The 27390-nt window shown below is 34.4% G+C and overlaps 1 long non-coding RNA gene across 1 annotated transcript; it reads left to right on the forward strand.

Moving 5' to 3' along the window:
- LOC125109857 (uncharacterized) lies at nt 1-27390 on the forward strand. Its single transcript, XR_007130369.1, has 4 exons — nt 1-77; nt 9358-9496; nt 26772-26897; nt 27303-27390. It is a non-coding gene; the product is annotated as an uncharacterized LOC125109857 (long non-coding RNA).

Consider the following 27390-nt stretch of genomic DNA (forward strand, 5'->3'; position numbering starts at 1 on the left):
AGTTTCAGGTGATTCAACATTTATACATTGTGAAGGGATTGCCACAATAAGTTCTGGTCATCTACCACCATATGAAGGTAATAAATACTATTAACTATATTCCCCATCCTATATATTATATCCCCGTGACCTATAATTTAATAACCAGAAGTTTGCACTTCTTCATCTATTCATCCATTTCACCCCACCTTTCCAATATCCTTCTTTTCTAGCAACCACCAGTCTGTTCTCTGTATCTATGAAACTGGGTTTTGTTTCATTTTTTAGATACCATGTATAAGTGAAATCATGCAGTATTTGTATTTCTCTGTCTGACTTATTCCACTTAGCATTAAACCCTCCAGTTTCATTCATGTTTCCATGTTGTTCAAAACGGCAAGATTTTATATTTATGGTTGACTCATATTCCATTGTGTGTGTGTGTATGTATGACATCTTTTTTACCTATTTATCTGTTGATGGATGCAGGTGGTTTCCATATCTTGCCTATTGTAAATAATACTAGAGTAAATATGAAAGTGCATATATATTTTAGAATTGGTGTTTTTTTTTTCTTCAGATAGATATCTAGAAGTGGAATTTCTGGACCTTATTGTAGTTTTATTTCTATTTTTTTAATTCTTTTTATTTTTTATTAACATATAATGTATTATTAGCCCCAGGGGTACAGGTCTGTGAATCACCAGGTTTACACACTTCACAGCACCCACCATAGCACACACCATCCCCAATGACCATAACCCAATCACCCTCTCTCTACGCCCCCCACCCCCCCCCCAGCAACCCTCAGTTTGTTTTGTGAAATTAAGTCTCTTACGGTTTTTCTACCTCCCAATCCCATCTTGTTTCATTTTTTTCCTTCCCTACCCCCCAAACCACCTGCCCTGTCTCTCAAATTCCTCATATCAGAGAGATCATATGATAAGTGTCTTTCTCTGACTGACTTATTTTGCTCAGCATAATATCCTCTAGTTCATCCACGTCATTGCAAATGGCAAGATTTCATTTCTTTTGATGGCTGCATAGTATTCCATTGTGTATATATACCACATCTTCTTTATCCATTCATCTGCTGATGGACATCTACGTTCTTTCCATAGTTTGGCAATTGTGGACATTGCTGCTATAAACATTTGGGTGCACATTGCCCTTTCAGATCACTACATTTGTATCTTTAGGGTAAATACCTAGTAGTGTGATTCCTGGGTCATAGGGTATCTCTATTTTCAACATTTTGAGGAACCTCCATGCTGTTTTCCAGAGTGGTGGCATCAGTTTGCATTCCCACCAATAGTATAGGAGGGTTCCCCTTTCTCCACATCCTCACCAGCATCTGTCATTTCCTGACTTATTAATTTTAGCCATTCTGACTGATGTGAGATGGTATCTCATTGTGGTTTTGATTTGTATTTCCTTGATGCCTAGTGATGTTGGGCAATTCTTCATGTGTCTATTGGCCTTCTGGATGTCTTCTTTGCAGAAATGTCTGTTCATGTCCTCTGCCCATTTCTTGATCGGATTATTTGTTCTTTGGGTGTAGAGTTTGATAAGCTCTTTATAGATTTTCGATACTAGCCCGTTATCTGATATGTCATTTCCAAATATCTTCTCCCATTTTGTCAGTTGTCTTGATTTTGTTGACTGTTTCCTTTGCTGTGCAAAAGCTTTTGATCTTGATGAAGTCCCAATAATTCATTTTTGCCCTTGCTTCCCTTGCTGTTCGTGATGTTCCTAGGAAGAAGTTGCTGCAGCTGAGGTCAAAGAGGTAGCTGCCTGTGTTCTCCTCAAGGATTTTGATGGATTTCTGTCTTCATCCATTTTGAGTCTATTTTCATGTGTGGTGTAAGGAAATGGTCCAATTTCATTTTTCTGCATGTGGCTGTCCAATTTTCCCAACACCATTTGTTGAAGAGACTGTCTTTTTTCTATTGGACATTATTTCCTGCTTTGTCGAAGATTAGTTGACCATAGAGTTGAGGGTCTATTTCTGGGCTCTCTATTCTGTTCCATTGATCTATGTGTCTGTTTTTGTGCCAGGACCATACTGTCTGGATGATGACAGCTTTGTAATAGAGCTTGAAGTCTGGAATTGTGATGCCATCAACTTTGGCTTTCTTTTTCAATATTCCTCTGGCTATTTGAGGTCTTTTCTGTTTCCTTATAAATTTTAGGATTATTTGTCCCATTTCTTTGAAAAATGGATGGGATTTTGATAAGGATTGCATTAAATGTGTAGACTGCTTTAGGTAGCATAGACATATCACAGTATTTGTTCTTCCAACCCACGAGCATGGAACATTTTTCCATTTCTTTATGTCTTCCTCATTTTCTTTCATGAGTACTTTATAGTTTTCTGAGTATAGATTCTTTGGTTTATTCCTAGGTATCTTATGGTTTTGAGTGCAGTTGTAAATGGGATTGACTCCTTAGTTTCTCTTTCTTCTGTCTTGTTGTTGGTGTAAATAAATGCAACTGGTTTTTGTGCATTGACTTTATATCCTGACACTTTACTGAATTCTTGTACAAGTTCTAGCAGATTTGGAGTGGAGTCTTTTGGGTTTTCCACATATAGTATCATATCATCTGCAAAGAGTGAAAGTTTGGGGGTGCCTGAGTGGCTCAGTGGGTTAAAACCTCTGCCTTTGGCTCGGGTCATGATCTCAGGGTCCTGGGATCAAGCCCCACATCAGGGTCTCTGCTTGGTGGGGAGCCTGCTTCCTCTTCTTTCTCTGCCTATCTCCTCTGCCTACTTGTTATCTCTGTCTGTCAAATAAATAAATAAAAATCTTAAAAAAAAAAAAAGTGATATTTTGACTTCTCCTTTGCTGATTCAGATGCCTTTAATTTCTTTTTGTTGTCTGATTGCTGAGGCTATGTTGAATAGCAGTGGTAATAACAGACATCCCTGCCGTGTTCCTGACCTTAGCAGAAAAGCTCTCAGTTTTTCTTCATTGAGAATGATATTAGCGGTGGGTTTTTCATAGATGGCATTGATGATATTGAGGTATGTACTCTTTATCCCTACACTTTGAAGAGTTTTGATCAGGAAAGGATGCTGTACTTTGTCAAATGCTTTTTCAGCATCTATTGAGAGTATCATATGGTTCTTATTCTTTCTTTTAATAATGTGTTGTATCAAATTGATTGATTTGTGAATGTTGAACTAACCTTTCAGCCCAGGAATAAATCCCACTTGGTCATGGTGAATAATCCTCTTAATGTACTGTTGGATACTATTGGCTAGTATTTTGAAGAGAATTTCTGCATTTCTGTTCATCAAGGATATTGGTCCATAATTCTCTTTTTTGATGGGATCTTTGGTTTTGGGATCAAGGTGATGCTGGCCTCATAAAATGAGTTTGGAAGATTTCCTTCCATTTCTATTTTTTTAGAACAGGTTCAGGAGAATAGGAATTAATTCTTCTTTAAATGTTTGGTAGAACTCCCCTGGGAAGCCATCTGGCTCTGGGATCTTGTTTGTTGGGAGATTTTTTATGACTGTTTCAATCTCCTTACTGGTTATGGGTCTGTTCAGGTTTTCTATTTCTTCCTCATTCAGTTGTGGTAGTTTATATGTCTCTAGGAATGCTTCCATTTCTTCCAGATTGTCAAATTTGTTGGTGTATAGTTGCTCATAATATGTTCTTATAATTGTTTGCTTGTATTTCTTTGGTATGGTTGTGATCTCTCCTCTTCCATTCACGATTTTATTTATTTGGGTCCTTTCTCTTTTCTTTTTGATAAGTCTGGCCAGGGGTTTATCAATCTTATTAATTCTTTCAAAGAGCCAGCTCCTAGTTTCGTTGATTTGTTATATTGGTTTTTTGTTGTTTTTTTTTTGTTTTGTTTTGTTTTGTTTACCTATTGACCCTCCCTGCCAAGACTGATACCAGAAGCTTACAGCCTATGTTTTCTCCTAAGAGTTTTATAGTTTTAGGTCTTACATTCAAGTCTTTAATCTATTTTGAGTTTATTTTTATATATGGTGTAAAATAGTGGTACCATGAATTTTTTAATCTCTGCCACATTACCAGTATTCACTGTAGTCTTTGGCATGTTCTAGGCATCTATAAATATTTGTTGAATGAATAATTCAATGAGTGAATCAATGAATGAGTGGCAAATTAATCAAAAAATAACAAACATTTCACAAACTTCTGCCTATTGGAATAAAGTCTAATCCACAGAGAGCTATTTCTCTTCTTGACCCCAGGAAAGTAGAAACCCCGTAGAGCTATCTGAGTTTACCTACATTTTGTTGAGTGTCAGAGTGTTACATTAGTTTTTTATTGCTGTTGTAACAAAAGGACACAAATTTAATTCACTAAATTAAATTAATTCAATATAAATCTATGAGCTCACACTCTGTCAATTAGAAGTATTGCATGACTCCACTGGGTTCTCTTTTGAGATTTTTACAAGGCAGAAATCAAAGTATCATCTTGCTGGACTTTTATCTGTAGGAGGTGGAAAGAATCAACTTCCAGAATTAGTGAAGCTGATCAAAATCCAGTTACTTCCAATTGTCTAAGTCCAACTGACTAAGTCCTCCTCTCTTGCTAGGTGGTAGCTGGGAGTCATCCTCAGCTTTTCTAGGCTACCCATATTCCTTGTCACCCAAACCCCTCCATCTTTAGGTCAGTGACATTCATAGAGAACTTCTCATGTGCAAATTTCTCTGACTCTTTCTTCTGTCCTCAACTGGGAGAATCCTTAAAAAAGGTTTTATGTAATTAAATTGGGCCTACCTGGATAATCTATACAAATTGTATTATCTTAAAGTCAATTAGTTATTTTTTTAAAGATTTTATTTATTTATTTGACAGACAGAGATCACAAGTAGGCAGAGAGGCAGGCAAAGAGAGAGGAAGGGAAGCAGGCTCCCTGCTGAGCAGACCCCATGTGGGGTTTGATCCCAGGACCCTGAGATCATGACCTGAGCCTAAGGCAAAGGCTTTAACCCACTGAGCCACCCAGGTACCCCTAAAGTCAATTGGTTATTAACCTTAATTACATTTGCAAAGATATTTTTTGCCATGAAATATAATATAATCACAGGTATGGCACAAGGGGGCAGAGGTCTGGGGCCAAAATTCTATCAGAGATATTAAAACAGCAATAAAGTTAAAGTTCTAGGAGGTAAAAAATCAATTTAGGGGTTGAATTTAGGAAAAGATGATTTCAGAACTCCAAGTCAGTCATGTTGTTTCTTCTCTAAAATCAACTACCATTTCATATGTCCACTGTAATGTATCCTACCTATTGACCCTGTAATCTGTGAAAATATTTGTCACACTGAATGAATTTAATCTAAGGTCTTGTCTCTGATAAGGATATCTGCAATTTAGCACACATAGAACAAGTTGTGATATGAAAAGACAAACGCCATTCAATGCGTTTGAATTTGGATTACACAGTATTGGAGGCTGATGTGTGTCTCTTAAAATTCATATGTTGAAACTCTGTACTCCAGTATCTCAAAATTTTGTGGATAGAATCTTTAAAGAGGGGATTAAATTAAAATGAAGCCCTTAAAGTGATCCTTTACCTAATCTGACTGGTGTTCTTATAAAAATAGGACATTGGAAATGCAGAGAAACACCAAGCATGTGCATGCATAGAGGAAAGACCTTGTGAGGACACCCCAAAAGGTAGCTATCTGCAAGGCAGAGAGAGAAGCCTCAGGAGAAATCAAATCTGCTTAGACCTTGTCTTGGACTTCCACTCTTCAGAATTTGTGAGAAAATAAATTTCTGTTGTTTAAGGCATCAAATCTCTTGAATTTTCTTACAGCAACCCTAGCAAGCTAATACATAGGTGAAGGGATATTAAAAATGAACATCTTATGGTCAGTGGTAAAAATTTATCAGAAATTACATTAACATCATTTCATCTATTATTAGATCTTTTTTTTAAAAGGAATTTAAAAACTTAGAAGAAAATTTAGATTGATTAGTTATCACTTCATCATTATTTTAAATTTCCCAGTGTCAGAGAAAAGAAAGCTAGATGATTAGACAATTATATAATGTATTGTAATAATTGTTATAGCTGAGAAGAATGAAAGATCAGTATTGCTGCTTATTCACATAACATTGTTCAGAACAATAAAATGATGGGATTTTTGTTAACAGAACCACAGATAAATACTACCTGTGACACTGGTTGTCTATGCATTTAAAGCAATGTATTTTATAGTAAGTTTCTAATTGGAAATGCCTTTGTACTTAGGATTCATTCCTTCGTTCATTCATTCGAGTAATATGTACTAAGTACCTACTTAATGTGCCAGTCACATATTTAGGCAACATTGTTAAGTAGTGTAGATTAAGGCCTTAATGTATTTATGTTCAAGAAGATGGGAATAAGCAAACAGCAGGCACTATGATGTTATTAGAATATAGAGAGTAAATATGGGTGTTATTTTATATATAAAACATATAAAATTTGTTTATATATTTTTATATATGGTTAAGGAGGGATACAGTGGTGCTCATGCCTCAACATAGACTTTGATAAAGAGGCAAATATTCATTCAAATATTTGGGGAGAGAACTTTTCAGAGGCAGGGACCAGCCAGTGCCAAGGCCTTATACCAGAAACAGTCTAAATTTGTGTGAGAGAAATAGGAAGACAAGTTGCTTGAGAAGATGGGAGAGAAATAATAGATGGAACTGGACTCTCAGGGACCAGTTCTTGTAGGGCCATGAAGCCTGTAGCAAGGACTTCAGATTTTCTGCTTATTATACCAGAAGCCATTGGAAGGTTATAAGAAGGGGAGTAACATGATTTGACCTATGTTTTAAAAGGATTTCCCTGGATACAAGTTTAGATTGTATTGGAAAGGATAAAGATGATTTAGAATAAAGCAGTGGCAGTGGTTGGACTTGGGATTTATCTTAAGTTGACGCTATACTTAAAGAAATCAACTGGTCGGGGCGCCTGGGTGGCTCAGTGGGTTAATGCCTCTGCCTTCAGCTCAGGTCATGATCTCAGGGTCCTGAGATCAAGCCCCACATCAGGCTCTCTGCTCAGCAGGGAGCCTGCTTCTCCCCCCCCCCCCCCCCCCCCCCGCCGACCCCGCCGCCTGCCTCTCTGCCTCCTTGTGATTTGTCTATCAAATAAATAAATAAAATCTTAAAAAAAAAAAAAAAAGAAACTAACTTTCTCTAAAAAAAAAAAAAAAATCAACTGGTCTCATTAGGTATGAGAAAAGTCAATCAGAGCAATTAATATTATTTGACCTGAGCAAATAGCAACTGGTGATGCCACTTTATTAAATAGGAATCAATAAAAGGAAATAAATTTGGGGAGAAAAGTTAAAAATTTTATTTAGCCATGTTAAAGTTTGAGATAGCTGCAAGAGTTTTAACTATTGATAAATTGGCAGTTCAAAATAGGCCAGCATCCAGAGAAGTGGTTTGGAGCTAAAAATAACTGACAGTTTTCTAGTACAAAAAAAGGTACTCATAGCCATGAAAGCTAATGCAATCATCTAGGAGGGGAAAAAGAGGAAGAGCTGAAGTTTGAGGATAAAATTCCAAGGAACTCCAAATTTAAAGACATTTACAGTAAACTTGACTTTTTTTTATTTACTGTTACCCATATTTTTGTTAGTGGCGGTGTATTTCTGAAGTGAATGTCCTGCATCATTTTGGAACGGAATATTTTTATCTTCCATTTATTTAAGCCACTCTTGCTCTCTAAATATACAGTATTTTCCTAAGAAAAGTTGGGTAGATCTGAGAGAGACCATGAAATTTTTGCATGCATGATTTTAAAGAGAAGCATTTACAGCTTTCTTTAGTGGTCTCATAAACTCTAAGACCATGGTAATTTTGCCCATGAAAGAAACAGTTATTTAATGCAATATCACCAAATCCCTAAAATGAATTGCTGTATTCAGCAAGTGTTTTTGAGCATTAACAATAAATTGCACACACCAGTGTTTACTCTCCACCGTTTTACTCTGATACAATGGAATAAGTTCTTCATTTAAAAAGCAAAGCAATGTATTTTTTTTTATTCTGAAGGAAAGCAAAAATAAGAAAAAGAACTGTTTGAAGAAAATAATTTTAATATTTAAATAAATCTTCTCACTTGATTTCATTTATTACATATTGAGTACATTTTATAAGAAAACAAACAGTTATTTTTCTCCTTTAAAGGAGGTTATATAATTGTAATTGTATGTAAGAAAACTCTTGTGGATTGAAAATGAAAGACAAGAGCAAAGAGAGACAATAAAATATATTTTTGAAAGAAGGAGTGGGAGTTGGAAAATTAAAAAAAAGTGGGGTGGTTAAGATATCTTATTGCTAAAAAATAGTTTTAGAATAATTTTAAAAATACAAAAAAGCTGCCAGTGCATTAGCATATGAGAAAATGTATTCTGAATTTGATTTAAAAAGTGGTCTCTCTTAAAACATGAAGGTGAGAGATGAATATTTATTTACATTATGTTCTTACTGTTTATTTTATTCTGCAAAGTTCTGAAAGGAGAAGGTCAAAGTCACCTCTCTGAGGTTGCCCTCCAATGTATTCACTGATTTCCTGAGTGCAATTTTATAACTTAATTTCACTTACTCCAACTTGAGATTTTTGGGGAAAGGAAGGGGACTGTTAAACCCATTAATAGCATTTAATAAGGTACTTTACACATGAACAATGTTTCATAGTTCATAATAATTAAAGTTACCAGTAAATGTATATGTGTTCCAACTGGAAGATGTAAATTTACTTCAAGATTCTTTCAAAACCCTATTGAATTTAGATATTTACAAAATGATCTAAGTTTTATAGCTATTATGTTAACTAGACCAATTACTTATTTTATGACTTCAGAGAGTAGACACCACAACCATCATTTTGGAGGTGAATGCATTTCATTAGTCTGAAAATTTCCCTTACATTTGATTTTTTTTAACATTACCTAGAGTAGTTACCTCCAAATTATGAACTAAAACTAACTCTATTTCAAATCTAATTCAGGACATACACATTCAAACTTTCTCATTCTAAAATCAACAGAATATAATTTGATCATATTTCATAAAATTTTTATTTCATCAAATATGCAGAAGGAAAAGGAAGCTTCTTATCTATTAACAAACAAAGTTCTATTATGATATAATATTGTAAAAGTGCATGGCAGAAAGACATAATATAAAGTCTATTTCACCAATCCTTAAATGTTGTTACAAGTGTTTGGAGGCTCCATCTTATTAATTTTTTAAAGTAAGTCCACATATATTTAATTTCTATTATTGTATTAAGAAATGATTAGAGTATATTTCCAATAATATCAATGATCAAGTTTCTCTTTAAAGACAGGCTTACCTTGTTTGGAGTCTCTAGGTTTAGCTGTCATATTGGAGGCTGCCAGTAGGTGGCAATGTAATTTATGAAGACATTAGAAGAAAGAAAGCTGTGTGAAGGAAAACGTCTCTTAAAAAAAAATGCAATTTATTATTGATCACGGAACCAAGGCCAAACTGTAAGTTTTTGTTTGAATATCTTCTTAGGAAAATCTTCTTGTGTTATATTCCAGAATTCTTTTTCACTTGGATGGAACAGACTAAAATTTATGAGCAGATGAAGAGAACGTTCTGAAAAGTATATGAATCTTCTAGCTCAGATATTTTAAATAAATACCTGCAATTAAATAAATTTAATTGGCTTGATTTATTTCTTTAATTGAATTGATAAATCCAAATAGACTTTGCATAGAATCAGCCAAAGGCTAGCACTATATGCCTCTGCTAAACATAGACTTTGCTCTCAACCTTTACATTGTGCTTTACCCTTTAAAGGTGAAAAGGCAACAACTTTGTACCTCTCTTGCTCTGACAATCTAGTTGTTAATTAGCAGTGCTCTATATGGTTTGGTATATATATATATATATATTTTTTTTTTTTTTTTTTTCTAAAATAAATAACCTCATTGACTTCTTGTAACCATGTAATCTGTTATTCAGAAGTTGTGGTAATGCTTTTAATAGTGTTCTCCCATTCCCACTCTAAAAATAATTTGCTGTTCTTATTTAGTAAATTAGGCCAAACTTTGAGCACTAAGTCATACTCTTTTATTTTCTACCACCATTTTGTTTCCTACCCAGGAGAACTATAGCCTTTCCAAGGCAGATTTATGTAGAAAAAGAATAGATAAGAAACAAGATCTTAGACCAGCTCTTAGACCAGCTCTACCTTTTATTAGTTCTATCACCTGGGCCAAATCATTTAACCTTTTGGAGCCCCACATTTCTAGTCTGGAAAATGAAAGGATTATTGTAAATAATCTCTAAATCCTCTTCCAGTTCTGCAACATTCTGGTTCTTTGTATAGGATTTCAAAGTGAGTCATCAACTTTATACTTCCTGTATTTTCTTTTCTAAATCAGTCTATGAATTGAGTTGGCTTGAAATTAGCTTCCAAGAATAAATTGGTAAAACAGTATTTGAGTGGATCACTTGGAAGAGTTTTCTAAATTGTTATTAAAATATCTATAATCAATGTCAGATGGTTAGTTACATATATGAAATAATTTTCTTTGTACTGCCAATCTTATTATTAAGAAAAGTAATCATAATTTTGCAATTTAAATACTTAAATATGGGCACTTGGGTTTGCATGAATATCACATATTATTATCCTTTATATTTTCTTCCCTCTTGTAAGTTTTCTTTCTGGTCCTTGTATAGACTAGCTATTCCATCTAAATGATTAATGAGGTTTTTTTAATCTACTAAATCCTATACCTCCTAGCTCTAACTTTCTATGTGTAAGGAGAATTAGAAATTATCTTGCACTAGCAACACTATCCTTAAAAAGCAGTCTACCTAAATAAAAATAATGCATTCCATTTGTATGCTATGGTCTTTGGAAGGTACACATTAAATGTTTACAAATAATATACATGATACTTGTCAAGGTAGAGATATGGAATATTATTAGTTATGCTTTGTCTTCTACTTCTTTTGATTACGTTACTTTAACAAAAAATATATATTACATTATTGGGGAAAACACTGACCTATATGAATTAAGGGGGCCTTGGTTTCCTTCTTAGTTCTTAGTATCTAATATCTCTGTGTACTTGGTCTAGTCATTTGAGATTTTATATATACATCATGAAGACCTAAATTATCCTTAAGCTTCTTGCTAGTTCTTATTTTTGTATATAATGAAATATAACTCTTCCACTTCTCTTACTTCATTCAGTTTATTTCATAAATTTTTCTGTTGTAGTGAAGAGAGAATCACAGAGATACTCACAAGGCTATCTCATGCACTCCCTTACATGAGTCCTTCAGGGACAATTTATGCATTTGCTTTTCTTATATTGGATCCAAAGACAAGACCAAGCAAAAATGTGTATGATTCTTATTTTAGTTAAATTTAAATAGAAATCATTAAGCCTTTAGAAAACTTTTACTTAACAATCAAAATAATTGTATTGTATATCCAAGGAAAATAAAAATTGAAACTTGAGTGAATGATTGAGTAGTTGAATCACTACCTATGAAGATATTGCCAGTCTCTACCAGAGAAGAAAGAATGTTCTATAAAGTCCCCACAGAAACCAGCATCGTTAGCATTCTAGTAAACATGGAAATGGATCCAATGAAGATAGTGTTTAAGAATGAATACCTCTAGGGATGCCTCTGTGGCTCAGTTGGCTAAGTGGCCTACTCTTGGTAGGCCAAGATCTCTTAGTCATGAAACTGAGCCCTGCGTTAGTCTCTGCACTCCACATGGAGTCTGCTTCAAAATTTCTCTCCCACTCCTTCCAGCTCATGTTTTTTCTCTCTCAAATAAATAAATAAAATCTTAAAAAAGAAAAAAAAAAAAAAAAGAATGAATCTCTCTTTATGTTCCAAAAGATTTTTTGTTAAATTTCATAGGATGTTAAGAACTTTGTGATTAAACTCGATGTGTTTTTGCAATAAACCAGTTGCTTAAATTCAGAGAAGACATAAAGAAACACAAGAAAAAATGTACTCTATTGTTATCAGGTCTTTAGAAGCAAAGCTGAGAGTAGAACGCAACATTTCTTATTCTTAGAGATAAGAGAAGAAAATCACACCAAAAAAAAAAAATGGAAGAAAAAAAGAAAAGAAAAAGCAAATAGTCTTATTAAAAAGTAGGGAGAGGGGGCACCTGGGTGGCTCAGTGGGTTAAAGCCTCTGCTTTCTGCTCAGGTCATGGTCTCAGGGTCCTGGGATCGAGCCCCACATCGGGCTCTCTGCTCAGCAGGGAGCCTGCTTCCTCCTCTCTCTCTGACTGCCTCTCTGCCTACTTGTGATCTCTGTCTGTCAAATAAATAAACTCTTTAAAAAAAAAAAGTAGGCAGAGGACAGCAAAGGAAACAGTCAACAAAACCAAAAGACAACTGACATAATGGGAAAAGATATTTGCAAATGACATATCAGATCAAGGGCTAGTACTCAAAATCTATAAAGAAATTATCAAACTCAATATCTAAAGAACAAATAATCCAATCAAGAAATGGTCAGAAGATATGAACAGACTTTTCTGCAAAGAAGACATCCAGATGGCCAAAAGACACATGAAAATGTGCTCAACATCACTTGGCATCAAGGAAATACAAGTCAAAACCACAGTGAGATATCATGTCACACAAGTCAGAATGGCTAAAATGAACAAGTTGAGGAAATGACAGGTTTTGGCAAGGATGTGGAGAGAGGGAAACCCTCCTACATTGTTGGTGGGAATGCAAACTTGTGTAGCCGCTTTGGAAAATAGTATGGAGGTTCCTCAAAAAGTTGAAAAAAGAGCTACCCTATGACCCAGAAATCACACTACTAGGTATTTAGCCTAAATATACAAATGTAGTGATCTTTTTTTTTTTTAAAGATTTTATTTATTTATTTGACAGAGATCACAAGTAGGCAGAGAGGCAGGTAGAGAGAGAGAGAGGGGAAAGTAGGCTCCCTGTTGAGCAGAGAGCCAGATGTGGGGCTCGATCCCAGGACCCTGGGATCATGACCTGAGCCGAATGCAGAGGCTTTAACCCACTGAGCCACCCAGGCACCCCACAAATGTAGTGATCTTAAGGGATATGTGCACCCGAATATTTATAGTGACAATATCCACAGTAACCAAACTATGGAAAGAGCCTAGACATCTATCAACAGATGAATGGATAAAGAAGATGTGGTATATATACGCAATGGGATATTATGCAACCATCAAAAAACCCCCGAAATCTTGCCATTTACAATGACGTGGATGGAACTATAGGGTATTATGCTAAGTGAAATAAGTCAATCAAAAAGACAATTATCATATGATCTCACTGATATGAGGAATTTGAGAGACAAGACAGAGGATCATAAGGGAAGGGAGGGAAAAATGATACAAGATGAAACCAGAGAGGGAGACAAACCGTAAGAGACTCCTAATCTCAGGAAACAAAACTGAGGGTTGTTGGAGGGGAGTAGGGTGGGAGGGATGCAGTGGCTGGGTAATGGATACTGGGGTGGTATGTGCTATGGTGAATTGTGTGAGACTGATGAATCACAGACCTCTACCCCTGAAACAAATAATACTTTATATGTTAATTAAAAAATGGGCAGAAGAATTGAATAGGCATTTTTCCAAAGAAGACATACACATAGACAATAGACATCTAAAAAGATGGTCAACATCTTTGATAATCAGGGAAACAAATCAAAACAACAATGATATACCACTCTACATTGGCCAGAATGACCAATATAAAAAAGACAAAAGATAACAAAGTGTTGGTGAGGATGTGAAGAAAAAAAGAACTCTTGTGTGCTATTGGTAGGAATGTGAATTGGTGCAGCCACTGTGGAAAACTCTATGGAGTTTCCTCAAAAAATTAAAAATAGAAATATCCTAAGATCTAGTACTTCCACTACTGGATATTTATCCAAGGAAAATGAAAACACCAATTCAAAAAGATATATGCACTCTTATGTTTATTACAGCATTATTTACAAGAGCCAATATATGGAAGACATAAAAAAAGAATGAAATATTGCCATTTAAATCAAAAAGAATTGGCCTTGAAAGTTTTAATGCTAAGTGAAAAAAAGTCAGATAGAGAAAGAGAGATACCATATGATTTCACTTCTATGTAGAATAAAAAAACAAAATCAGTGAATAAGCAAAAAAACAAAAAGAGACTCATAAATACAAAGAACACACTGGTGGTTGGCAGAGGGGAAAGTCTTGGGAGAGGTTAGGCAAGATGGGTAAAGAGGAGTAGGAGGTATAGGTTTCCAATAAAAACAAAACAAAAAACTACAATAATGAAAAGAATCAGAAGAAAGCTCATATACTAAACATCTGAACATGTAGCATGATAGCTAACCACACACACAGAGAGAGAGAGAGAGAGAGAAAGACCACAAACTTAATTATCCAGAAGTCATTTTGAGTTTGACACATTAAGTTTCTTCTTTAATTAAAGTAGAATAAACAAATGGGGAGAGATGTATATGTTGGAGGTATGAAGGGGATGGGATATGAAGATCTATGATAAGACAACAAAGAATTTCAGATTTGATTTTATGTGAAATTAAGATTTTCGTATAACCATCTAGAAAGAACTAGACACATGCAACATAGTATTATCCCAGTGCCATAAATTTTGGCATGCTCAATGTAGAATCTGGATTTTCTATGAAGACCAATCAGTCATTGGATATGTAGACATTTATATATAGTTAACAATCATAAAATGTGGTGCTGATTAAACCTTTAAAGGTGTTTTCCAATTTTAGGCTAATGATGACTCTCTAGCCCTTAGGTCTTTTTGCTTTCTGTTTTTGTTTTCATCAAAATCAGAACTGACTTAAAATTAACTACATGAAAATGGGTGAAATCTTTTTAGTTTATACATATATTTTGTTAATGCTGTTAGTGTGTTAAATAAATGTCTCCTGTACCATTAACAAAAGGACCAGTTAAGTATGATTTTTTCCATTGGAAATACAGACGACACTGACACATAAAATTTTTTTAGTATACTTTAAACAGGGGAATTACCATCTATTTTAATCCAGCATTTTTGAAACAAAAGTAGTAAATTGCCAGACTTTTTTACACTGCTTCTTATTATGTCCACAAACAAGAAATGTGCCCCCAATTAAATCTTTAGACATTTATAAGAAATATAATTTGAGTTTGTCTGGTTCTAACTTTAGAACAATACAGACAACCACTGATGGAAAAGATATGATTTAGTTTTATAAAGCTTGAGAAACATTATTTAAAATACCAGACTTTAAAAGAGTAAGAAGACACGTTTAGAGTACACCAAGAACTTACATGCTTTTGCTCTCCAAGCATCTAGCTTGGCCCTGGAAATGGTACCTTTAAAGTTTACATTATCATTTATCCAAATGTTAAGTGATGTGGAAAGTGTATTTTTACATTGAGTAGATACTTAGTTTTTATATAGGTCTTAATTTTGTAGTGCAATTCCCAGAGCTACAAATAAATAAATCCTAATCATTTTATAAATTAATTAATTTTAGCTCACTTACCTTTCATCTCATTTTTACACCAGGATAGTGACTTTAAAAAATTCTTACCACAGGGTGCCTGGGTGGCTCAGTGGTTTAAAGCCTCTGCTTTTGGCTCAGGTCATGATCCCAGGGTTCTGGGATCGAGCCCCGCATCGGGCTCTCTGCTCAGCGGGGAGCCTGCTTCCTCCTCTCTCTCTCTCTGCCTGCTTCTCTGCCTACTTGTGATCTCTGTCTGTCAAATAAATAAATAAAATCTTTAAAAAAAAAATTCTTACCACAATATTAATTACAGAAGCAGCCATCCTTATTCCAAAGATTTTTTCAATGCATATATACTATGCTCACACATTTATATCGGGTATAAGGATACTCAAAATGGATAATGGCTTTTGAATTTTGAAACAGAAATATAAATTAATATTATTTGTAGGTAGTCAAGTTTTTTTTTTTCAAATAAATCTCAGGTAATTAGATTTTTATATTTATCTGTTGAAAAATTATTTATAGCCACACTTCTACTGTGAGAGATGAGAAAAATAAAGTAAATGACAAACCATACTAACCAGTCTACTGACACTCTTATTCTAAATGTAGAGATTTTAAAAATTTACCTCCAATATTAACTGTGTGTGTGTGTGTGTGTGTGTGTGTGTGCAGCATGTTAAAAATGTAGATGAAGTGATATTGTGGTAAATTCTTTTATACTTAGTAGATTTAACTAATATACCTTGAAAAGAGAAGGAGTGTTATTAAGCAACAGCTAGCCTCCCTCATTAATCTTGACTTAGATCTTCTTAGTGAGTCTTTATAAAGTGCTTTGGCTTTATAGGATATAATCTATAGGAAAAGATGACCACCACTTACTAAAAAAAATTTGCTGTCACCACCAAACTCATCAGTGCTCCAATAGAGTATCTCTCATCCAAGCTAACTATTTACCCTATTTGGATTAGGAAGAAGCATTTCCAGATCATTTCTCCATAGAGAAGAAAATCTCTAACTGCCTCTATCTGCTTTAATGTTACCATTGCCAGGGCTTCCACATAATTTCTCTTATCCTACAGTAATTCTTATCTATCCATGGTTCAAGAAAGAGACACTTTCTATAATCCTGTGCAAGGAAAAGGATAGCTATATCTGCTCAACCTTTGGTCTTGCAGGGCATTACTAAACCCCAGTGTGGTGTTGTTCCTGTTGTCATTATCATGGACTCCTTCTTCTCTTCATATCTATACAGAAGTAGATATTTTAGCTGTGAAATGCATCAGCTTTGCCTGAGGAAACCTCATATGAGCTTTTGTAACCATAAGGACCATAAAAGACTTGGAAGCTGAAATTAAAAGTTAAAAAGTGAAGATTCATCAAGGAAAATAAAAAATGAAATTCACATTTTAAAAAGCTGAAATGAAAATGTGATAAAACATAGAAAGAGACTCATGATTTACAACACTCAAAGAAGGGGGGAAATGTCCTCTACATCCTAGAGATGAGATAACACAGTAGTTGAAGTAAAAATTTGGCTTACTGATATTTACCCTTGGCCATTTTCTACCTTTGATAAGGGATATCTAATGCTATAGAAAAAAATCTAAAACTTACCCTGTAATAATTCACAAAGACTGTCTCTATGAACCATATATTGCCTATTAAAACAGTATATTCTGAACCTGTCTGGTAAGATTGTAGTCATACTGTTAGCAGAAGACTTGCTTTTTTTCAATAGGTAATGGAAATATCAAGGTCACTAGCTAATTCTCTTAAAATTTTATAATGTGAGATCTAGTGCACTGTAATCAGAAAACTGAATTTACTAGTTTAGTGAAAGAAAACTCCATGTTCCCTTAGTTTAATTGACTATGATTAAGTTACCTACACTTCCCAAGACACATAAGCCTAAAGGTAACATGGGATCATGAAATCATTACTTCTCTAGCTCTGCTTGTCTTTTCTTAGAAGCTCCAATCCCCTTCGAAATTCTCCTAAAATTTAAGGGAACTCTCTTATTGTCTCCCTTTCAGCTTAACAATAGTGCTAACCTATGGTATTAGACATTTTCAACTTTCTTAATGTGGACCCCATTGTGATAATATTCCCTCTTGTCAAAACCAGTAAATTAAGTTCATGAAAACTGAATTTATGAAACTAACAAGTAAGTTTTTTGCATATGATAAATCCATGAGATAGGGCTAAATGTATATGGTCAATGACTGCAAGGATTTTAAGGTTTACTAGAGAAAATGAATTGTAAGTAATTTTCTGAGAAGCATTGGAAAAAGGCAGGAACATTACATTAAATAAAATTTTGTTCTCCTACTAGAGAATTATATGCTGAATCTGAAAAAAAAAATATTACCCAAACATGGCAGAGAAAGATAAAAATATTAATAAATAACATGTGTCTGTATATGTGTGCAAGTATGTGTAAAAGAACGAGAAAAACTATTACATAAGTCTAATAGGAATCTTATAAAGAAATACTAGAGAAAATGGAGGAGAGTAACATTAATGCTACTTAAAAATATGCCAAAACCAATGAAAGACATGAATACACTGATACTGAAGCAGGCAAAATCAAAAATGATACCGAGAAGGAAAAAAAAAAATACTGTGAAAGGAGAGACGACCAAAACATGAATGGGTTAAATATTCAATATAAGATGTAAATGAAAGTACAAAGAAATACATTCAAAATGATAGAAGGAGAGAAAAAGAAAACAGAAGACAAGCTCTACTACTACCAAGACTTTTTATAAAGTTGGGAGAAGATTATGACAGCAAATACTAATATGACATAGTTATTTATTCAAATTTATAATAGAATTCTTAAATAAATACATAAAGGGTAAATATCTCAACAGAAAACAAAAAGCATTTCATAGAAGAAAAATAAGAATGGCCATTTAGCCTAGGAAAAGCTGTTTAATTTCATTAAGATTCAGAGAAGTATAAATTAAGACATAAAATAGTTTATACCCACCAGATTGGCAAAACTTAATTCTGTGAATACTAAGTATTGGAGTGGATGTCAAAAGGGGGAAACTTTTGACATAGCTGGTAGGAAGTTAATTGGTAAAATCATTGGAAAACAATTTGGCATTATCTAGTAAAACCAAATATGCCCATATCTTAGAAGTCAGAAATGCTCCACCCACATATACTGTTTAAAGAGGGAATCTTGCATATATATCTGGAGACATACAAATTAATGTCAGAACAACATTATTTATAACAACTAAAACAACAGGGGAAAATAACAAAATATTCATCAAATCTGTGAGGCTAAATGACTTACAGATTTACCTATAGAATATTATACATCAGGGGCACCTGGGTGGTTCAGTGGGTTAAAGCTTCTGCCTTCGGCTCAGGTCATGGTCCCGGGGTCCTGGGATCAAGCCCCGCATCGGGATCTCTGCTCAGCAGGGAGCCTGCTTCCCTTCCTCTCTCTCTGCCTACCTCTCTGTCTACCTGTGATCTCTGTCTGTCAAATAAATAAATAAAATCTTCAAAAAAAAAAAAAGAATATTATACATCAGTGCAAATATGTGAATTAGAGGAAAAAGCCATGACTGGATAGATCTTAGTAAATAAAGCAAGTTACAGTATAATAATATTTATAAAATTAGGCATCAATAAAATTAAGCCACACATTATTTAGAAATACCTGAGCATGTAAAAACTAATTTAAAAAGCAAGAAATTAATAAACACAAAAATCAGAAAGTTGTTTTCTCTAACAAAGAAGGTAATGGGATATGGGGGGGAATATGGTCACCATAGAGGTGTTGTTTTGTTCTATGTTGTGTGATAGATTCAGGAATGCACTTTTATTCCATTTTATTTTTATTTTATTATATTTTATTATTCTTCCTCACATATTTTCTTTTTCTGGAACAACTTTTATGATATAAAAAATTGTTTGGAACTATGCATGTGAAGGGAGAAAGGAATTTCACAGCAAGACAAAGAGCATTAATGACTATAAATTCAGGACCAATATGAGGAAACAGTTGATGGTGCCAATGATGCTATTGCTCATCAGAGGAACATCTACTTTCTGAACTCTATGCAAGACTTTCTAATATCAAGGGCAAATATATCTGAATTAAAAGCCCTGACCCCTTCCACTGCCACTGCCAATATTTGCCCCTTCCATTGTCATTGCCTAGAGTTGCCAAATAAAATTCAGGATATCTGGTTAAATTTTAATTTCAGATGAACAATGATTTTTTTTTGTAGTGTAAATATGCCCTAAATATTTTGTGGAAATTACTTATACTGAAAAAAACAAAAACAAAAACTGCTCCTTATCTGAAATTCAACTTTAACAGAGCATCCTTTATTTTTACTTGCCAAATCTGACAACTTTTTTTTTTTTTTAAAGATTTTATTTATTTATTTGACAGAGAGAAATCACAAGTAGGCAGAGAGGCAGGCAGAGAGAGAGGAGGAAGCAGGCTCCCTGCTGAGCAGAAAGCCCGACGTGGGGCTCGAACCCAGGACCTGGGATCATGACCTGAGCCGAAGGCAGCGGCCCAACCCACTGAGCCACCCAGGCGCCCCCAAATCTGACAACTTTTGACATATCCCTTCCTTTCATAGCTGAACGTACCATCTCCTGTCACTGAAGAACCCACGTACTTGAATGCTGCTGATGCTTTATCTCTCAATGTCTAAGCTCTTATATTCTTCACTACATTTTGTTACAGCCTTTTTTTCTTTTAATGATTCAGGCATTAATCCATCAGCATGATGCCAAAGAACAATGAGAATGACTGAGAGCATATTGTATATCACTTTATCCTCCTTATGATTCTCTGTGAACCAAAAGCATGTGCCAGACTCTCCTGTTGGGATGAATTCTTTCTCAGGTAGCTCCCAGCACTCCCATGTAAACAGAAACACTGAAAGACTTGCCATAGCATTTTTCAGACATACCCACACATGGCTAAATCCTTGAATAAATAAAGCATGAGTTCAAAGTAGGTCCCAAGTTAAATTGAATGTTCAGTTGATAAACAGCTGCAATTAGCAATAGGAATTTTGCTGAGTAGCCTCATCTTTAAAACTTTCAAGAAGAGTTGTTCTTTGTCAGGATTTAAGTTGTCTTTCCAACCTTTTGGTCATTTTCTTTAGTGTGTCCTTTATACATATAGTGAATTAGACAAAAAAAAAAAAGTTAACATTTTATAATTTAAAGCTAAGCATACATTCTTATTTTAGTTTGATTTTCTCTATATATACATAACATTTGGTCTCCTGTAGGCCATTTACAATTTTTTTCAAAGGTGTTCTAAAATCAAGATTTAAAAACAAAGACAACAACAAATTAACTAATAGAGGAAAATTAATATCCCAGAAAATATTAAATAAAAGACAAGATTCTCTTCTTCTATGGAATTCTGCTTTCAGCTTTACTATGTCAATTTTGTAATTACATATCATTCAAACTTCAATATATTATTTCTTATGTCTTTTACTTAATTATATTTATGTCCTTCTGCTAATAATCAGCATTGATAGGTAAAAATTTATTAAGCAAAATAGAATGGCTAACAGGTCTAGACAATAAATGAGGCACTTCAATGGACCTGAGATTGGAAAAGGTAAATTTTTTGTAGTTTAAAATTACTTGTAAAATCTGCTCATATTGTTAAGTTTCCGTGGTTGAGAATTGGACTATTGAATAATCTCAAAAGATCTTATGACCACTATATCTTTCTGGGAAATACATTCCTATGACTTTAGAGATACATATTTATTATGGGATGACAATTTTCTATTGGGCTTGTGGGTTTGGGCTCAGGAAGGAGTGAAAGAAAAAATTTCAAAAATACTAACACTTCATTTGTCATAGAACTTATATGACAACTAAGCAAGGGGACTAAACCACGTTTTTTGCTTTTGGTAACCAGGAAAACATACATAGAGTGTGATCATATAGACTACTAAGAAATACAGAATTCATCTAAATCAAAACCTGAGTTGAAATTATCAGAATCTGTGTCCCTGGTCTATTTCATCCACCCTAGCAAGAAGGCTTATAAAATGTAGGTTGAAAGAATTATTAGACTGGCTGATAAGGGACATGCATTAAACATATTGGCATTTGACAAGATGTTTTTATGAGATTAAAGCTCAAGTAGAGTTAGGTGATATTTCAATTAGGTGGATTAGAAACCGAATGGTGGTGGTCAAAAAATGCTGGGTAGGAGATGAATATCAGTCTGTAATGGAGTTTCACAGAAGTCTGACCTTGAATATATTCTGTTCGCTATCAAATAGCATGATTGGAGAATAGCATCAATCAAGAGAAGAATGATATACAATATGATAAAAATCAGTTTTCAAAAGCATCTTGATAAGTAAGAATGGTGGGCCAAATCTTGCAAGTTACATGCAATATGTATTCATTTGTATTCATTATGTATTCAATATGTATTCATACAATTTAAGCAATATTAAAGCCTGAAGTGCAATAGAATAGTACATTATAGATAAATGTAAAAAAATTCAATATGTGTCCATTTTTATGATATTAATGTAATCATGTATTGCATTACATTGTAATACTGTAATCTCTTAATACTATAATTTCTAACTGAAGGAGGAGGTGGACCTTCTATTAGTTGCTCAAACTCCTCCCAGATTGATGTGTTCAATTTTGGGAAGACTATATAAGAATATATATCTAGGCAACTAGAAATGTGCTATAAAGGATATGACAAGGATGGTGATATTATATTTTTAAAACTCTATCTGAGAAAAAGTTCATTATGGGGACTGGGAATCTCTAGTCAGGATTAAGAACTTTCAAATTGAAGAACAGAACAAAAATGTCTGTTTTTCAAATGTTTGAAGTACTACAATACAAAGAACTAGATTTTTTTTTTCCTTAACATGAGATGTTAAGGAAATCAACATCTCCTTAACATGAGATGTTAAGAATTAGGGACAAATGGAAACCTACATTGATACAGATTTTCATTTAATGTAAGGAAAAGATTAAAATCTGACCAACCAATCTGTATTTGGTTATCCATGTCTAAATAATTATTTGTTTGGGATATTGTGGAGATGTGATACTGAATGACAAAATGGGCTAAATGACATGTAAAAGCACTGAGTCCTGACAATGTGAGATTTGTTATTTAACCAGATTTTATTTTTTTTTTATAAGTTTTGCATTTTTTAAAAGATTTTATTTATTTATTTGACAGACAGAGATCACAAGTAGGCAGAGAGGCAGGCAGAGAGAGAGGGGAAGGGAAGCAGGCTCCCTGCTGAGCAGAGAGCCCAATGTGGGGCTCGATCCCAGGAGCCTGGGATCATGACCTGAGCTGAAGGCAGAGGCTTTAATCCAATGAGCCACCCAGGCGCCCTGAACTAGATTTTAAATTCATCTTTACCATGATCTTCTCTCTCTGCAATGTATTTTGAGTATTTTACTTCAATATTCACTCCAGTATAATAGATATACCAAGAAATCCCCAAATCTTTGTGTGGATGGGAGATCATTAGTTGTATGATTCTGCCCTAATACATATGTTGATAAAGGGAAACATAGGTTTTTTGTCACATAAATGGTACTTTCCTTGAGGACCATGCTATATGTACATAGCACAGATAATGACAGAATATTCTAGGCAGCAATAGAGCAAGACTGAGGACAGAAGACTTTCAATGGATCTGGTTATGAAAGCAAAGTAAAGAGACTAACAATGAACCAGAAAAAGTAATAAGAGTGAAAAACTCACAGAAAATTTCATCAACAACAAAAGAACTCCACTAAAGAAAACACTATCAAAAAGGAAGGGAGGATTGACATTAGAAAAGGAAGAAACCATCAAAAGCGGGGAAATATGGTACAAAAGGTAAATGCAGCTCACATTGGGTGACTGGAGCATTTTCAAAAACAACTGGAAATGAGAGAGAGATGAGAGGCAGTATGTACAGTGAAATTTGCATAAAAATTCATCCACTCACTGTAGAAAGGAAAGAATTTTAGCAGGGGAAAGTAGCCCAGACAAAGGGAAGCCTCAATGGAAACAGACAACATAAGCTCCAAAGATGTGATACAGATAATGTGTCCCATAAACAAAGGGAAACTGCACAAAACATGAAAAGGAAAGGCCAGTCCACAGGCAAAGAAGAGGAACAGGATTTTGTACAAAAACGCACTATGTGAACAGTGATAATTAAAAAAAAGAGGAGGAAGATCTAGTTGGAAAGGAATTGAAAGAATTGATGAGATTGAAAGTATTTATAAAGAATACAAAGAAAAATATCCGAGGAACTCTCATCGGCTCTCTCCCCTCATCGCCAACACACACACACACACACACACACACACACACGAACCGTTACCATCCCATTTAAACTGCATTCTACATTCTGAATTATCACTGGTTACCTAATTTAGACAGACAAAACCATATTCTCATCATCACCAGGTCAAGTTTTACTATGGAGTCTTATACTTGGGAAACGATTCCAACTCCCTGCACAAGTTTGATGCTATAAATGATTGTAATCTATGCATTAGTTAATAGAACAAATATAAAATTACTACTCTTTCTGTTAATATGAGCTTCTACAAAAATGCTGAAACACGAGTGGTCAGAAAATTTGTGATGGAGTTTTCCTGTATGAGTTTTTACAATATAGAATTAATGACAATTTCTGCTTAAAACTCTATCATAGTGTTCTATGTAGAGGACACAGTCTAAAAACTGAACACTTACCCTTTAATAATCTCTCTAATAGATAGCACACATATAACCATTAACAAACAAAATTATAACACACCTTAATCATAAGTTTAGTGATACTGGTGAGAATGTGAGGTAATAGGTGTTCACTCACACTGTTGGCAGGAAAATAATTGGTATAAATATTCTAGAAGACAAAAAGCAATATTTAGGAATGTTTTAACTGTCCAACTCAAGAATCCCCCTTTCAGGGAATTATGCATAAAATAATAAGTTTACAGGGACAATGTAAGAGATATTCATTATAGGGAGGTTAAATTAGCAACATAATAGAAACAATCTAAATGTCAATCAAAGGGAGATAAGTTAAATAAATTATGGTAGATTTGTAAATGAAATAGCATACAACCATTCAAAATCATGTAAATGAAGCAAAGTACTTGCAATAGAGTGATGTCTATGATAACACATTGGGAGAAAAATGTATGCTATGCAAAAGTTTTATACAATAATCTTAATTTTTGTGATTAAAGAGATTATATTTTATGTCAATGCAAAGGAAAAATTTGAAAGACAATGCACTCAGGCTAACAGCATACTTTTAACTACTTTGTGAACTCTTTAAAATGGTTGCCAGGGGCGCCTGGATGGCTCAGTTGGTTAAAGCCTCTGCCTTTGTCTCAGGTCATGATCCCAGGGTCCTGGGATTGAGCCCGAAGTCAGGCTCTCTGCTCAACAGGGAGCTTGCTTCCCCCCCTCCCCCACCTGCCTCTCTGCCTACTTGTGATTTCTGTCTGTCAAATAAACAAATAAAATCTTAAAAAAAAAATGGTTGTCATACTTTTGTAATCACAAAAAAATTGTGTCATATATATTTTATAAAACAGGAAAATACCATCATGGTTTGGCTAGTTTTGACAAAAGGAAGTAAATAATTTGAGGAGGGATATGGGATATTTTAGATCAATTCTAAAATGGAAATTTAGAACTAACATTTGTTTTTTACTTTATGATGAGGGGTAGGAGTTCCAGTTAAAGTAGGACACATTCTGAAAGCAATAATGAGACCCTATCCTCAGTGGCTTACATAAAACCATGTTTTATAGAATGGAGCAAGGATGAACTGGGTACACATGGACGCTATTTTAACTGTGTTTCAATAAATGCTTAGAAATAAAGCTGGGAAAACTCTGTCAAAATCTATTAGTGGTTTTACTAACACATATGTTGAAAACTTATTCCAGATGTTGGGACAGGTTGAATATATTATCAGGGCCCCTTGCCCCAATTGTTGAGATATTTACCTTTTGGATTTCAATATCCATCATCCTACATTAGCTCATGTTCTAATGGCTACACTTATTATTAATTCCTTTTATTATAATTCACTTTTAAAATCAAATAATTCCAATTATAATATTTGGTTATAGAGGGGGGTGTGTGTGTACATATATATATATATATATATAATATATCTAGCTAGATGCAACTTTCAGTGAACTTGTAATTTGTAAATGATCTCTGAAATTGGGACTGTTTATTTTCTTTTACTCAAACTTTAGAATAGAAGATCCTCACTTAGTTGAGGTTACAAGCAAAGTGAAGGAAATGTCCTAGAGCCCCTATGAAAGATTTATTTTGATTTGACTAAAATGAGCCCTGTTAAATTATGAAATGATTTTTCCTTTATTGAAAGTCTCTTATAAGTCTTTACTTCAATTTCAAAAATGAGAACTATTTTATAATTATATAAAAAGAGGGTGCAGATTATTTTGAAGTGAATGCGTAGTAGCATACAGTGGAAGAATTTATGATTTTCCTACTTCAGTAAAGATAAACTTCTTATACATATAAGTGGAAGAAAAATCATGATATTTCATTTAACTGGATATAAATGAATATTGGAAGTCTAGCAACAAAAATAATTGATCCCAGACTATACAGTCCTTGGAAATTGGGATTGATAAGAAAGTGAAAATATTAGAGATTGCATAACACATTAGCAGATGAGTGAAAAAGTCAGTAGGACCAGAAGCGTAATTTGTTAAGACATATAGGGAGACAGATCAGAGGAACAAGAAATAATAAGAGCATGAGAAGTCCTAATACTTTTTTTTTTTTAATTTTTAAAAATTTATTTGACAGAGAGAGAGAGCACAAGCTGGGAGATTGGCAGAGGGAGAGGGAGAAGCAGGCTCCCTGCCGAGCAGGGAACCTGATATGGGGCTCCATCTCAGGACTCTGAGATCAGGACCTAAGCCAAAGGCAGATGTTTAACTGACTGAGCCACCCAGGCACCCAGCAAGTCCTAACACTTACTGAACAGAATTAAAAGAGACTTTGTAGACTCCATTCATAAGAGCTGAGGACCTAAGACAAAATCCCGTGTGAGTTATTTTTTTTTTTTCCCACTTTGGCCTCTTTAAACAGGATGGATCCATATAAAAAGTATTCTTTCTTATGTGTGATCATTATTTTTGACATTTTCTTTACTTGGCATGGAGGATTTATGTGGTTTTGGTCTTCTTCTTATCTTGCAGAGGAAAAAGAACACAGGTAACACTCTAAATACCAAGATATCAGATTTTACACAGCTCCATCTAAGTTTTCAGTGTTCAGTTGTGGGCCCTGGGCATACCGAGAAGCTGAGCGATCACAGACAAAATGTTAAGTCCAAGCCTCAAGGTCTGAACTGGGAACTAGTTAAAACTGTGTTGATGGGTGAGCATGGGTGTTTGTGTCAGTGTGAGTTTTTGTAATTTGAGTTTTCACAATATCAAACAGGGCTGTCCCAGGGAAATAATTATATGTTGAAATAAATAGGTTTTTCTTTCCTCATGACTTCATTATACTCATTTAAAATATTTTCTTTTACCTGAGTTTGGATTGTACACAAGATTGCTCCATATTACAGGCTCTAAACAAATTCTCATACAATTCTGTCATTCCTACTTCATCCTAGAACCCCAAATACCCATGACTGCCAAAAAGAGAGGCGTTGGTATTGCTCAAATGCCATTTGAGCTGCATCACTACTCTGAGGGGAAGTGTTGTCATCTCTTCTTCTCTAGGAAAAGGATTAGAGAGATCCAGTTCTTGCCTGGAGGAATACACACCTGGCAAGTGGCAGAACCAGGGTGAATGATAGCAGAAATGGTG

Source organism: Lutra lutra, chromosome 1 (genome assembly GCF_902655055.1).
Source record: "Lutra lutra chromosome 1, mLutLut1.2, whole genome shotgun sequence".
In the NCBI taxonomy this organism is placed as follows: Eukaryota; Metazoa; Chordata; class Mammalia; order Carnivora; family Mustelidae; genus Lutra; species Lutra lutra.